This window comes from Rhodamnia argentea, chromosome 4 (genome assembly GCF_020921035.1).
Source record: "Rhodamnia argentea isolate NSW1041297 chromosome 4, ASM2092103v1, whole genome shotgun sequence".
Taxonomy (NCBI): Eukaryota; Viridiplantae; Streptophyta; class Magnoliopsida; order Myrtales; family Myrtaceae; genus Rhodamnia; species Rhodamnia argentea.
This window is the reverse complement of record NC_063153.1, coordinates 6211677-6227439: the sequence shown is the minus strand read 5'-3', so window position 1 is coordinate 6227439 and position 15763 is coordinate 6211677. Positions and strand designations below refer to the sequence as shown.

General features: G+C 39.2%; 2 pseudogenes; both read right to left on the bottom strand.

Moving 5' to 3' along the window:
• Positions 1-4267: 4267 nt before the first annotated feature.
• Positions 4268-6129, bottom strand: LOC125314681 (annotated as a pseudogene).
• Positions 6130-9105: 2976 nt separating this feature from the next.
• Positions 9106-14642, bottom strand: LOC115736139 (annotated as a pseudogene).
• Positions 14643-15763: the final 1121 nt, after the last annotated feature.

Genomic DNA, 15763 nt, shown 5'->3' with positions numbered 1-15763 from the left:
TGCCTTAGCGAAGAAAAAAAAAAGATTTAAGGCATCAGCACAATCCATCTTGGACTCATTAGTAAGAGCATTTCCCAAGAACCAATACTCTCAAATACTGACAAACAAATATTATTTATCTGGGAACTAAGTATCTTTCCACAGTGAAAGATTCGGAAAAAGCTTCACCAGATAAGTGATTTATAAATCCAAAAACGAATCAGTATGTACAAGTAAGTTGGCGCTTCATTCTGCAGAATCACATCTTTTGGAAAAAATACTTGGTTGTCATCTCCGGCACCTCCATAGAGCAAACTTCAACAATGAATGGAAATACATGAACATCCGTCGGTGTTCTAACTCTAGACAAGATTGAATTTAACAAAATCAAATCATGCCAAAAGACAACTATCTAAAGACGTCTCATACTTTTTCGACCAAAAAAAAAAAAAAAACAAGACGTCTCATACTTCATCCAAGTAAATATAGAGATGATAAGAACCGGGATTGATGACAGAACTAGAATATGGTGCTACCATGCTGCTATCTTCCGCCTCCCGATGAATTATGGTGTGACCATGTATTGTCTATGCCTTCGGAGTTGTTAAATTCATTCATCCCGGGTTGTTGAAAAGAACTTGATGACCCATGTACAAAGAAATAAATAATGCATTGATAAAAACCAGAGTTTATTAAACAATGAGCCTGCATAAATATGATTTTCGTCGTAGGTACCTAACTAGTGAAGGTGGCAAATCCATTCATAACCCATAGCGGCATGATATATGGTGGTTGCATTTGTATAGAAAAAATCTCATTAGTAGAATGTAACAAAATGCTTCCATAGATCTATTTGGCTACTCCAACATCTATAAACAAGAAACCATTACCGATGACTACAAGTTTCAGCCAAACATGAGAATCCCAGACTTCTAAATACCTAATTAGTGAATGGGGAGAATCTATTTATAATCCCCGATGGCATGATGTATGGTGATTGCATCTATATGGAAAAAAAGTTGACCCAATTAGTAGAATATAAAATACAAATGATGAACTCAAAGGGACGTACCTGACTATGGAAGTGATTTACTATAGGACCACCAATGTTGCTAGGACAAAACACATTTTGAATATGATTAGAATTTCTTGAGTAACCCGGTAAATGGGTCTCGTTATGTGTTTCTTGAACAATCAGCTCTACATTACAAAATAAGAGATGTCTTATTTGGCATCATGTGGCACTAATGTAAAAATAAACTAACCACATTAACTTGAACTCTTTGCCACTCAGCTCACCTTGACTTTCTATTAGCATCGGGGGTATTCCCTTGTTAGATTTTTTCTTCTTTTTCTCATTCGAGCTTTTAAGTTTTCCATAACTTGTTCCATTTCCTTTCCTTCGAATGGGGTCCAATACCGTCATCCCACACAAAGAAGCTTCATTATCATCATCATTACAAGCATCATTTGTCGGTAACCACACTTGATTCGTATGATGGAATTTCAGCCACCGTTGCATCCAAATTCTTCTTCGCTATTTTCATAGTATATGCATCTTTGGCTCCCAAACTCATCACTTCAAAAGATTTTGCATTAACATGGAAAATAGATTAAATGTAGATGGACCTTGTGACATTTGATGAGATTCATCATTCCCACACCCTTGCTTCGCACCCTTAGTCCATCTTTTCAAAATATAGCAAGATGGAATGGATGAAACCAAAATGTTGTTCACATTCAATACATGCAAAGCATGGCGACACAACCACCCTTTTGATTCAAATAATTTGCATTCACAAGAAATTGAAAAGTCCATAGCATTAAATCTCACATATTCACCTTGAATCCCCTTACACTTGAGAGTGTATTCATAAACCGACCCACGGAAAGCAAGATTTAAAATCCCTTCGGAGACACTCTGCAAAAATTCTTCATTAAACCTTTTAAAAATGGCACGAGTGTACATCGAAGCAACATGCATCAATATCCCGTTATTCAAAATTTGCAATTTAGGCTTCCCACGAGAATAATAATCATCTTCACATTCAATTTCTCTCATATGTTTAAGATGTTCTTCATAATGGTGGATAAATTCTACAAGAGTCAATGTCTTGGTCGACATTTGTTGGAAGACATTGTTAGCGCTCTCGCTCCTTTGGCTTGATATTATATCACAAGAAAAAGTATCACGACTAAAAGCTGAACTCCATTTATGTCTCAAGCCGTATAACCTCTGAAGCCAACTATTATCCTCGCTTTTCCACTCCTCTTCCATTTTCCTCCATGTAGATTCAAATTCATCCTCTGATTTGCATCTATACATAAGTGCATGGAAATATTTATCCTTAAACCCCGGTTTGTGATAAAGATGGGGACTGTTTTGATTAACATTTTTCCCAATGTGCGAAGTGCATAAACGGTGTTGAGTATTCAGAAACACTGTTCGAATGGCTTTTGCCATGGCTTGATCTTAATGAAAATGGACAGACTAGCGTAATAACGCCTCGGGCCTTTATATAGTCCGGACCTGCGTAATAACACCTCAAGTTATTATCCCACGTTTAATACCTCATGATAAAATAATAAATAGAACCCCGTATTTAAAGCCTCAAGGTAAAATATAGTCTTATAAATATGAACCCCCCGTAATAACGCTTCGGGGTAAAATTCCACACTTCCTCTTAATTATTCCTCATGAAAACCATATAATAATAATAATAACCCCTCGATCGCTTGACCGATACCACACGATCACCTTAAACCTCCCGTTCAATCAATCTTCACCACATAATCCTGCTAAACTTCCCGATTAGCAGATCGAGACCATACGATCTCACCAATTTTCTCTAATAAAAGATTGGAACCACACGATCTTTCTAATTTTCCTCAACCGTTCGACCGAGACCACTCTATAAAAGTTGTTATCTTTATGGTTAAATCAAAGATGACATAAATGAGTATTATGCTGTGGGCTTGATCTAATGATGACTTTTCAAATGCCACAAAAAGATTATAAACTTTTACTTGGCTGACAAAACTATCCATTGCTAAGTTCATAGAACATGTAAGGGCCAAGTCTCTCCTCTTTTGGGAAACGCGACTTTTTCGCTCTCCTTTTCTTAGGGTTTCTCTTTCTTTTTCCAACCCAGCTACCGGCCCCTATGAAGTTTCGTTTCTAAGGAAGAGAGAGTGTGATGGAAATGCGCAGCAGAAGTCCGATACTTTCGCCGATGGAGATCACAAAAAAACTTGCACGTGCATTCTAATAATCTCCCCCTCAAGTGTGAGTTCATTATTAGGTCCACTCTCCCTTAATAGAGGTATCCTTCCACGTTAACTTATTTCAAGTTGAATATCCATCAAAGCTCAACTTCATAACCATGAAGTCTACCTTTGGATCTGCTTAATAACCGCAGGGGACACCAACCATCGACTCTGATACCATTTGATGGGAATGAGCAGTAGAAGTCCAATACCTTTACTCGAAAAAACTTAAGCTAATAAGTTATGGGCCAACATAGATATATTAACTGCTCTACACCGTTTCAATTCTCTGATGTTGGATTTCTTTAACTCTTTAATATAATTCACTCATACGTGCATTCTAATAAGAAGAAAGGTTAACAAACCAAAGTCTTAAGACAAAATGAATAAGTGAGGTAAAACGAAAATGAAGCAAGCATGGCATATGCATGTCCCCGGCCCAAGCCTAAACCACAGGAATCAGAAATGGAAAGAGAATCAAATGGACATATCATAAAGTGAACAAATGGTAGACAACAAGATATTCAGATTCAAGAAGATGCCTCTCAAATGTGCATACGACTTCATTAAGGCATTTTCTCAAACAAATGATAACCATTTAAATTTCGAGAAGCAAGAATGCAACATGGCCGCCAGCATTTTTCTAGATGGCCAGATTCTATGGCCGGAATAGGTGACCGGCGGTCTGTTAACTGTCATGATTGGCGGCTGATGAGGGTGAAGTAACAATAGTCGCTGGCGTTGGTAGTAAATATTGACGTTGAGATGTTAGAGGGGAAGAGGGGACGAAATTTCGGTGAGCTTGAAGGAAAGAAGAAAAGTAAATAAAGAAATTCCTAATCTCAGCATGTACAGCAGACCTTTCACCGGACTCAGGAGGTGGTCCTCCGGCAGTGCCTGAAAAAAATTGTAACTTATACCATCAATAAGTCGAACTACAAGTTGGTTTTGACTTGAGCACATTTGAGATTTGACACATTTCCTATCTTCCCTCCCTAAGTACCTGGTTATGTAGTCAAAGTTAAACTAGGTCAGGGGCGCCATTGAACTGCAATAATAAGCGAAGTATAACTAAAAATACAGACTGAATACCATCGAAAAAATGGGATGTTGCGATTAGTACCCACGTATCTCCCACATAGTTCGCAACTTCTTCTTCTGTGCTATATAGGTAGCCCCATGCCCTCCACTGCAAGCAAGCCATCCTGTGACCATCATTGAGGAAGCATAAATTTCCAAATGAGCTGCTCAGGGTCTTCCAGTGCCCAATTCATTTGAAACTCTCGTGCTGCCAAAGATACGGCCAAGAAAATGTGGGACTGAGGAATAGATGCTTCTTTTGCAAGATCTACTGAAGTAAATAAAGCATAACCAGTTAAGATTACCTTATTGAACCACTGAGCCCAAGCGGTATCACGTAAACCAAAGAGCAGGTGGTCAGGCTGAAACAAGCACAATATACTAAGTTCACATTGTTTAAAAATGATAGCAACTGGTGCCAAGAGGTTAGCAAACTTGTGCGCTTGTTGTTGATACAAAGTACTGATGCACCTCATTGAGAGGACCGGCGATTTCAAATGACCAAATCCAGAAGCTGTTGCAGGAAACGAACCAAACTAAAATATCGTAATTGTTTCAAGCTACAAAATCATGAAGACACATGCTGATATTGTACAAGGAATAGCGTCAGAGCCAATTAATAAGAAAATGTAATCCCTTCGAAGTCGTAAAAATCACATCACGAACATAAACTAGAATTAAAAGGTTGACAGCCCATTAATGATTCTGAAGAAGGATTATGACCATCATTTGTCTCGTGTTACTGTCCTGCAAGTTTCTGATTTGTGCCAAAACTGAACTAGGAGAATCATAAAAGCTTTAGAATTACCAGAGAATATGAGAAGAAGGAATTGCTAATTTCAGAAATCCGAGAATCCCATGAAAGGCCTCCTTGGAGAAGCTGGTCCAAGTTCTTTTACAAGACGGTGAACTTCTGACATATATTGCCAGTAACTGCACGTTAATAGGAGGATGATCATGGCCCTCTGCTCGTGGATACCAAACATGTGGTATTGCTTAGCTCCATAAGACTGACCGCAAAATATATCCAATGCACTTGCCATTTCTATCTGTTATGGACCAAGCATCTATAAGATGGTGTTTGGAGCAATTCATAGAAGTCCCAAAATGAAATTCAAGAAGATTGTCACTATATCCGAGGAACCCAAATGAGGCCTCGCTAGGAGCATCAGGAGTGTATTGCCATAGTTCACAGAGCTTATTGAGAGAGAACATGTCCGGTAGATCAATTTTTGTCAAACTGCAATAATCTGAAAAGGAGCTACTGTTAATAGACGAGCAATCTCCTGGTACTTGGAAAGCAGGAGCCCAAGCAGTCTTAATTGACCCAACAATGGCTTGACTTTCTTTAATCAGCAGGAAAGAGAACTCCTATAATCATGTCAATAATAAAAGTGGCACCATACATCTTTCAAGATAAATGACATCCTGGAAGAAAACTTTCATGCAAGTGACATAGTATGATGCTACTTTTCTGATTCTCAAAATCTTTCATCTCTTGGTTGGTTTATCTGAAGATTAAAACAGGAATTGTTGTCTTTACCAACATGCTAAAGCCAGTCACAGAAGCGAAGGACATGGCCGTGGAAGCATCGAAAGTGCCAGCTCTCCGAGATGACCCAACAACATCACCGAGATCACCTGCAAACAATATATCAATGGCCCGGCCAACAACAGTTGCCGCTTCATTTCTGAGAAGATCTCGTCTCTCTTGAATCCATTCTCCGATGCGGACGCCTTCTTCTCCTGGGAAACGGCTAACTGGGGTGACTCTAAATGCTGTTTCGGTTCTTCCGCGTCCATTGATAGCTTCCTCTGCGCTTTTGCGCACAGAGTGAGTGCAGCAGAGGGAAAAAAATAGGCGATAGCTTTAGAGATCCTACATATTCTCTCAGCGGAAAATGACCAAGTTAATGCCTTTAAAGGCATCGCCAGATGTTTCTTTCTCTGACGTGCTCGTGTTGTGCTTGTGCCACAAGTATCCGACCACGCCGTGCCTGTGTTCTGCATGTTCCATACACATCTTAGATTTTCCTTTGAAAATTCAAACATTGTATTTGTTTTTTTGTTCAATTTTTTTCATGCATAATTACTCTAAATACTCTAAGCAACCAATTTCTACCATATCCCGCTACCTTACTAATATTTCCCTAACGACCCCCCGTCTCAATCACATCGCAGTGGACCCCAAGTGTAGTTACCGAAAATTCTGTCCCATCTCCTTCTGGGTCCGCCCCCGCCTCTGCAGCATCACCGTGTAGAAAAACTCCCACGCGACGCCTGCGATCACTGCAAGTAACAAGAAGGCCCCGCCCATGGTGATAGGCTCGTATAGTTATAAGAACATCATCAATAACACTCCGCTCACAGGTCAACTAACAGCGATGCCGATTATGTAGCCTTGCGCACTCAACCTCTACAGTAAGATCTTTGAGTTGTACCACCATGTTAAAGGCTCCATCCCAATGGAGAAGAAGACTGCGTAGGAAAATGCTGAGGTGAATGAGAAGATCGTCCCGCCAACACTCTTTAGCAGCAGCGGACATCGGGTGACGTTGTCGAGGAAGGTGGGGATGAGCATGAGCATTGTCCTTCGAAGTAGATTGCAATGGTTACGAGGAGCTTTTTGTCGGAGAAGGTGATGCCAACCCTCTCGAAAATGCATGGGTTGTGAAAGATGCCAGAGGCCTGTTAGAAGAAGTGGATTTTAACGACACAAATGAGGATGTGACAGATGGACAGAGTCACGTGGAGGATGATATCCTGCCACACGCTGTCTCCGATGCTCTGCTCGGTGATATTGACAAGTACAACGATCACGTTGTCAAGGTCCCCAAGCAGAGAACCGAGGAGGGCTTACGGCGGGATCTCCACCCAATCTTGTCCATCCGACACATGCTCATTTGTGCCGTTGGGATCCACTTATTCTGAAAAGCCTCTAACATTGACACAATCCTCTTCTACAATCCTCGCGTTTTCAAGAAGGCATACATCACCTCCTCTGGCAAAAAGTTCCTCATGATCATTCTTCATAAAGACAATGTGCATCCTCATCAAAATCTTCCTCCTCAATTGAATTTGGAGGCAGCTATTGCTACGAATCTCTTCATCCTCATGACCATTGCAGTGATATCTTTTGAGGATGTTCTAGTGTGTGCGCGGTATAATCCCGTCCCTCTCTGATTGAGAGAGTCATGAGATAGAGAAGGAAGAGTAAAAAGTTCAGTTAATTGTATCTTCTCCCCCGAGGGACTGCTGGCCTCGGTGATCTACCTTTTTTTATTCTTGGGCGCGCATGAGTTTGTTTCCACACTTCATTAGAATGAGGTCTTTTTAGTTGGGTTGAGGCCAATATCAAAAATGGCATTGACCGGTGGGAAACCTGTCCGATTCTAGGTTCCAAGGTATGAAGCGTAGGTTCCAGGTTGCAAAAATTGAAGAACCTATTTCAATGGATAGGTTTCAGATTCAAGTGTCGGGTAGGTGGATCCTGAAATCTGAAACTTGTAACAAGTTTTTGCGTTTTTCTTGGTATATGAATTTCGCGTGAACTTGCATTATTCCATGGGATCCAATGATGAATGTGTAGTTTGGAACCAATAGTCTCGGGTTCCCTTTTCGATAATAGTTTTTATTAAGACTTTTACTTTGTTAATGTTTTATATTTATTCATGTATCTAAATATGAGTTGTGGTCCATGGATTGTAGCAGTAAATTGTGATAATTCAAGTTGATGATTCACTGCAATAGTTAAACTAAAAATACAGGTGGAACTTGAGAATACCTTGGAACCGATCATGTAACCTGTGATAAGGTAGGTTTTAGGTTCCAAAACCTGAGGAACCTGTTTCTGATGTGTAAGTTCTAGGTTTTAGGAGAACCCGTGCAGAACCTAAAATCGCTAGCCCAAAGTAATTTGATTCATTGGTTCTTCTAATGGGCTACCCATCAAATTCTTTTACTGATTTCCCATTGAAAGTCCAGTTTGAGCATGGATTGAGACGTTCGAGGGCAGGTAGTTGATTTGGGTACACGAGATGGGCTGCTGTAATGGGTCCAAGTTGGCTTTTTATTTGTTGGTTTGTATTATTGTTTTTTTTTTTTTTTGTCTTTCTTTCCATATCAAAATCAGCACTTAATTGTCGACTAAAATTTAGGTGCCAACAATGTCATGGTATATATAAAGGGCCAGTAGTTGATTCCTAAGCTATGTGCATTTAATCTAAGAATATCCAAAACTAATTCTAAACTAGTATTAGCACTAAAAATATAATAAAATTAATCAAAATCCAATTTCTAAACTTCTTCCTATTTAAAAAAAAAAAAACTTTGGAGTTATTATTTTCCAATATTTTCTATTTTTAATTATTTTATGACCTAATTAAGTCCTTAAACTGCTTCGTGCGAGGCCTCCTCCAGCCTTAGGATCCCTTAGATGTAAAGCAATTAGAGGGTATTCCATGTTATCGGGGAAGAAAAAGATATTATTAGCAATCGGGGATAGTAATAGAGAAGGTAGACACCAAATCAACTTCGGTTGGCTACCTCCGAGTAGGGTCACATAGTAGAGTCCGCGCCTAAGGTACGTTCATTGGAGCTTAGGCCCTGCGCTGCTAGCCTATGCTTATGCAAAGTGCTAGTAACTAGCTTGCTAGCAGCGTACCCCTAGTTACTTACTGGCATTGTGTATTTTCAAAGTTTTTTATTTTTTATTTGTGAAATAAAGGGATTCAAATAAGGTCAGAGCATCCGGTCCGAATTTGTGGGTCCGGCCCAGACCTAAGAGTCCATGTTGGGTCTCAAATTCAGACCAGCCTCGACCTGTTCCAAACATATCCATTCTTAATCCATTTCAGTCAACCCACAAATTCCTAGCCCAACCTGGCCTCATTATAACCAGCCATATCTTATTTTGCATATTATTTTGTTAAATTTCTTTTATATTCTATTTATATTTTCTTCTTTTTATCTTACATTTTATATTTTCTGTTTGTATTTTCTATTTTCAATGCTGTCAGTCAAGCTTACTCTCTCATTGCCGGCCATCTACTCTGGCTATTTCCTACTGACAGTAATTTCCGATTACCGGAATTCATTCATTAATAACCTAATCCAGCCATCACAGTGCAATTACAAGGCAATAAGCGTGGAAAATTATGCTAACCAGAACCTGATTTCGAATTTTGTTGGATATCCACACTCTTATCTGATCTGTCTCCGGTCATTCTTCGCCGAAGTCGGTGCAGAGACATACAAGAACACAAAACAAGGAAAAAGAAGGAAAGATGCTCAGATTGGAGAACTAAAAAACAATGAAATTGGATTGGATCCCTATGCTAGAGAACAAATGAGACAAGTGACTCACACTAACGCATTTCAGAACTGATGAAAACATGGACAATCCTCGGTTACACCATTGAGGCATTTTGTCAAACATTTTATCCGCGTAGGAAATCCTGATTTTGTTCCAAAAAACGAGGGTACGTTTTCGTCTAACAGCAAATGAAATCCATATTAAGGTCACAATACCTCACAAATAATTCAGTACAGCCTCGTTTTGATGCGATTAATCCGCGGGTTCACCAACTGAACACAGGTCTTCAAAACTCCACAAAAACAGAGCAAGCAAAAAAAAAAAAAAAAACAATACAGATCACCTGGTCAATAGATGAAAACGGAGCTACGATCGGAGACGTCAGAGAAGAATTGGACCAGCTTCGTATGCTTCGTAATCTCAGCAACGATATGTTGTTTACTTGCCCACGATAAGAATTGGACTGAGTGAGCGAAAAACAGGACACAATGAAAGGAGGTTTGGTGAGGCCCCTGGACGTCGCACGGTGTCGATGAAAAGAATGAAAATAGCCAGTACCCAACAAAATCGTCGTGATCTCTTCAGTTTTGTTGGAGGAGAGAGAAAGAGAACGAACTTATCGCATACATTTATGGGAGAAGGTTAGCAGAGAGAGAAGAGATAGAGTGGAGTCAACGAACTGACCCTTAAACATCTGTCAACAGATTTGACCAGTGATCATTAGCTTATCTATTATGTTATCTTCAACATCTGTCTTTTACTAAGTTCAGAGTTTTTTAAAAGATGAATAAAAGGAGAGTAAACTAAAAAAATGTTCTTAAATGATACATTAAGTTTCTAACAGATCTTTCTTCAATTATATAATTATTTTTATTAAATGAACCAAATTTTCATAACTCAGAATAATGGATCCAACGAACCGATCTCACGTAGTAATGCGTCATATGTTCAACGGCTTTCACATAAGAATCGCGCGAATAATTATGGCAAGCTACGACAAAGATTGATATCCCGAGAACCCCTCATACCCCAGTAACAATGTGACATAGCCCCATTTAGATATGGCCTCTAGTCGACATAAAAAAATGAATACGTAAATTAGACCGCCTTTCTTGGTACGAAAAAGATAAACTAGAGTTAGCCAAGCGCGAATTCCACACAATAGGACCTTTCTAAAACAGCTATAAATCTTTCTAAAAGAAAAGAAAGGTTCCCAAGATCGAGATCAAGATCAAGTTCAAGCTTCATGTTATACAATCAATATAACATTTGTTTCAAGCTTTCGGATTAGGAAGAAGTCTGAGAATAGGACCTTCATCTCGAAGGACCAACTCTCAAAGTCGCTGTAGGCAATCATACAACTGCAAACATTATTTTCAATTGGTTCATCATATAGAGAAATTAAGAGAACAAAAGAAGATAATCCAAGATGCCGCAAGCGTACGTTAAGAGGCATTCATGAGACGATGATTCCCAATCTAGATTAACAATAATAATTGTTCATCTTTTGTGTCAAGCTTTTTTTTTTTTTTTAATCTAATTATCATAAGTATAGCCCACTAATGAATTGGAAGAATGAAATAAATAAAAAATTCAATTTTCTTGAATTCCTTAACGCCCTTGTTATGCAAAAGTGAACTAGAATAAGCATAAAGAAAAATAACATCATAAGTGTCGGGACTTTCGTAAGGCGCTCATTTAAGGGCCATAGTCCTTTTCAATCACTTAAGTTAGGATTTCATCTACAAATCTATTTGGTGCAACAAAATGGCCAAAAACGACATCATTTATGCACTCTTTTGCTGCTTTTATCTCTCGAGCAAGCCATTTCCTCATATTTAAATTGAACTAATGACACCTCTTATTTTCTAGTACGCAAATCACGGATTACACTCAAGTGAATGATTTTTAATCAACATGTCACTTAAGTGATTAAAAAAGTTATGGCACTTTGTAGTGTAGTAGGAAAGTTATGCCACTTGTGATGGCATTATCATTAAGTTGGAAAGTTTTTTGTTATGACCCTCAACTTCACTTTAAAAACTAGCAAAATTATTCTATAATGAAAATGAACATGATAGTAAACGACTAAGCTAATTTAATTTTTTAAAACTTTTTCCATATTACTCGCGACTAATGGAGCATTAATTTTCTCTCATTTTAAAGTTCTTTTCAGAACGTTGGAATCACTGAATGATAAGATCAACAGCAATTGTTGCTATGTTTCCCAATGGCCAAATGATCCTTTTGGAACAGTGGCAAAAACGTAACATCTCTTGTAGGAATCACTAACAATTTATACTACGGATGGATGATGGAGAATTTTACCGTAAGCGCAAGGTGTCGATGCTTGTTGTAACTTCTTGAGATTCGATTTTGACTCGTGAGAAAGCAAATTTTTGTGATCTCCTCGGAATGTATAGCAAACCTTTGACCGGACTCAGGAGGTGGTCCTGGACAAGATAAGTAGTCTGATGCCTGGAAGTTAGCCCCCAGAGATATAGGTATTCTCGGAACCAACAAAGAGGAGAAGTTCAAACTGGTAACATTGTCTTGATACTTCCTGGAGACTAATTTATGTCAGACTTCAGTTAAAAAGGTCGGAGAAGAACAGCTCAACTTTGTGATGATCTGTAGTAGCTGTTGCAGAGACTTCTTCATGTCCTACTAATTGATCAAGAATAAAGCAGAAAATGTGCGATCCGCCTACACAGGTACTCTCCACAAGTCCAGGAAGTAAAGACCAAATTATGCTAAAGAACACACGAGCGGTGGACTACGGCATAAGATCCTCATAAAGAGATTTCTGAGATCGACCTTGATGTATACAGATTTGACATTTGTTTCAGACTCTTGGCAGAATACTTTGCATGGTTAAAACGTTCAATTTATCGATTCATGGTAAAATACCTCTTTCTCCCAGTTGGTGCATCTTGTTAGGACGACAAGTAACAATGCTTGCGCAAATAGTGCAACTATAATCCTGGTCTAGAGGTCCTGCATGTCGAAGCAATTATAGGAAAATCGGATTGACTACTAGTTACAATGAAGGCAAATGACGAATTGCAGTAGAATGGTAGGTAATTGTGATTTACCTTTTCACCAATGTGACAGACAAAAGTTAGGAATACGGCGACCGGAATACCCAACAAAAAGTAGGCACCCAAATTGATGAAAGCTCCAATCTTTTGCCATCCCCATCCTCTTGCAGTGCCCGCAAAAAATTGCAACTTATATCATCAAAAAGGTCGAAGTACGAGTCGATTTTGACTTGAACATATTTGAGATTTGACACATCTCCATCTTCCCTCCCTAATTATCAGGATAATCATTCAAAGTTAAAGTAGGTCAGGTGCGCCATTAAACTGCAATAATAAGAAAAGTATACCTGAAAACACAGACTGAATGCCATTGAAAAAATGGGAACTTGCAATGAGTATTATCTTATCTCCCTCATATTTCACGACTTCTTCTTCTGTGCTATAGAGTTGACCCCATGCCCTTCGACCGTAGATCATGAGAGTACCTGTAAGGAAGCCTTCCATAGTGACCAGCATTAAGGAAACATAAAGTGCCAAACGAGCGGCTCGTGGTCTTCCAGCGCCCATTCATTTTAAACTCTCGTGCTACCAAAATTAAGGCCAAAAAAGTGCTAGACTGTGGAATAGCTGCTTCTTTGCAAGATCTGCTAAAGTAAATAAAGCTTAAGCAGTTGGGATTACCTTATTGAACCACTGGCTCCTAGAGGTATCGTGTAAACCAAGGAGCCAGTGTTCAGGCTGAAACAGGCACAAGGTACTAAATTTACATTGCCTAAAAATGATAGCGGCTGGTGCCAAGAGCAAGAGGTTAGCAATTCTGTTCGCTTCTTGTTGATACAAAGAACTGATGCACCTGATTGAGAGGACTGACGTTTCAAGTTTTGGGTTGGGAAGAAGTCCTGATAATAAGACCATCATATCGAATGACGAAATCTCGAAGCTGTTGCAGGCAATGAACCAAACAGAAACATCATAATTACTTCAAGCTACAGAGAATCATGAAAACCAATGCCGATATTGTACAAAGAATAGCGTCAGAGCCAATTAATAAGAAAATTTAATCCCTTCGAAGTTGTAAAAATCGCATCATTAAATCACCTAGAACAAAAAGGTTTGACAGCCCATTAATGATTTTGCAGAAGGATTTTGACCATCGTTTACGTCGTATGTTGTTTTGCAGGTTTTTAATTTATTACCGATCTCTTTTTATTTTTATTATTGGTTTTTTTTTTGGGCCAAAAGTTAACTAGGAGAAGATAAAAGCTTGAGAGTTACCAGAGCATGACAGCATAAAGAATTACCAGTTTCAGAAATCCAAGAGTCCCATGAAAGGCCTCCTTAGAGAAACCGCTCCAAGTTCTATTAAGAGACGGTGAATTTCTGATATATATTGTCTGTTATAGTTCATCCAGTACAAGATAGCATTTGCCAAAGCAACGCCTTTGTTTCTGAGTCCAGATTTGAACACCAGAAACCAACATATGAAATATGCAGCAATTTAGTGATTCATGAACTGACCATCGTTGGAACAACATTGTTTTGCATCTGCAGAAACCTGACGTGGCACTGCAGAAGCGCATATGCGAAAATGGTTGGGATCATGAACCGACATAGGATCCTACTGCCGCCGATATCTGAGGATCTTGCTTGAACAAGAGAAGGATTTAGCCCGTGTTGGCCCAAACGATATCTAGTGGAATGCTAGCTAATAGGAAAATGAGCATGGCCCTCTGCTTGTGGATACCAAGCATGTGGTATTGCTTAGCTCCATAAGAATGACCACAAAATGTATCCAATGCACTTGCCATCCCTACCTGTTATGGACCAAGCATCTATAAGATGGTGTTTGGAGCAAATTCATAGATGTCTTACTGTTGCGCGGAACAAGCGATCGAACAATAAATAGACAGAACATTGCATCGGTTTACTTTACTGTATCCTATCTTTTGTTTGCTCTTCATTTCTATTCTTGACGCTCAGTGGGTTGCTCTCCTGGTACTTAAGAATGAGGTATTGTAATGTTCTTTGCCCGACATTGCATCGGTTTACTTTACTGTATCCTATCTTTTGTTTGCTCTTCATTTCTATTCTTGATGGGTTTGTTATGATTTCTTTTATATGATTTTTGGTGTTGTGATTCATTTTTATAGTCAAACGAAAATTGTAAGACTCTCGATTGGACAAAACTGCATGAAACACTTGGTTAACAATCAATCAAGTTGGTGGCGAAAGGGCATTATTTAATAACTAGGGTAATCAAGTCCCCTAGTCTAGAATTCTTGTTTCGTTAGAAGTGAGTTATTTTCCCCTATCTCACTTTGTTTCCAACTAACCTCAATAGACTAGTGGTGACTCTTATCCTATAGAATTTTCATAGGATGATGAAATTCCAATGTCGCGCAAGTTAAGGGTTTGGGAGAATTCACGCCGATTGATTACTGTTGATCCCAACTCGACATTACATCTAAACTTGGCTCCTCGGATGGCGGATCACTTCAGGAGGGTCGCAAGACAAATAAAGAAGCTATAACCTTTGAAATGTTAATTTTTCTAGTAATAAGAATGCATGTCCAACATGAAAAAGATAAAAATTGATGATAGATTAAAAAATGGAGAAAGATGCTACAACTTAAGAGAAGAGAAACAAAAAGAAATGAGAGAGTACCTCAGGAGAAGAAATACTCCGTACCTTGGACGAAGAGGAAGATTGCGATGAGGATGAACATTGTCTATATGAATTTTGACCGCAATGGTCATGAGAAGCTTTCTATCAAAGGAGGTGATGTCGACATTGTTGAAGATGTGAGATCTATAGAAGATGACGACGTCGATGCTAGAACCTTTTTAGAAGAACTGGATCCCAATGGCGCAGAGGAGCATGTGGTAGCCTGGCGAGGTCGGATGGAGGAGGAGATCCTACCATGTGCCCTTCTCGGTTCTATGCTTGGTGACGTTGGCAACGTGGATAGTTGCATTTGTCAATGTCACCGAGCGGAGCATTGGGGATGGCATGTGGCAGGATTTCATCTTGCACATGACCCCGTCTGTTTGCCTCATCCTCATCTACGCCGTTAGAGTTCAC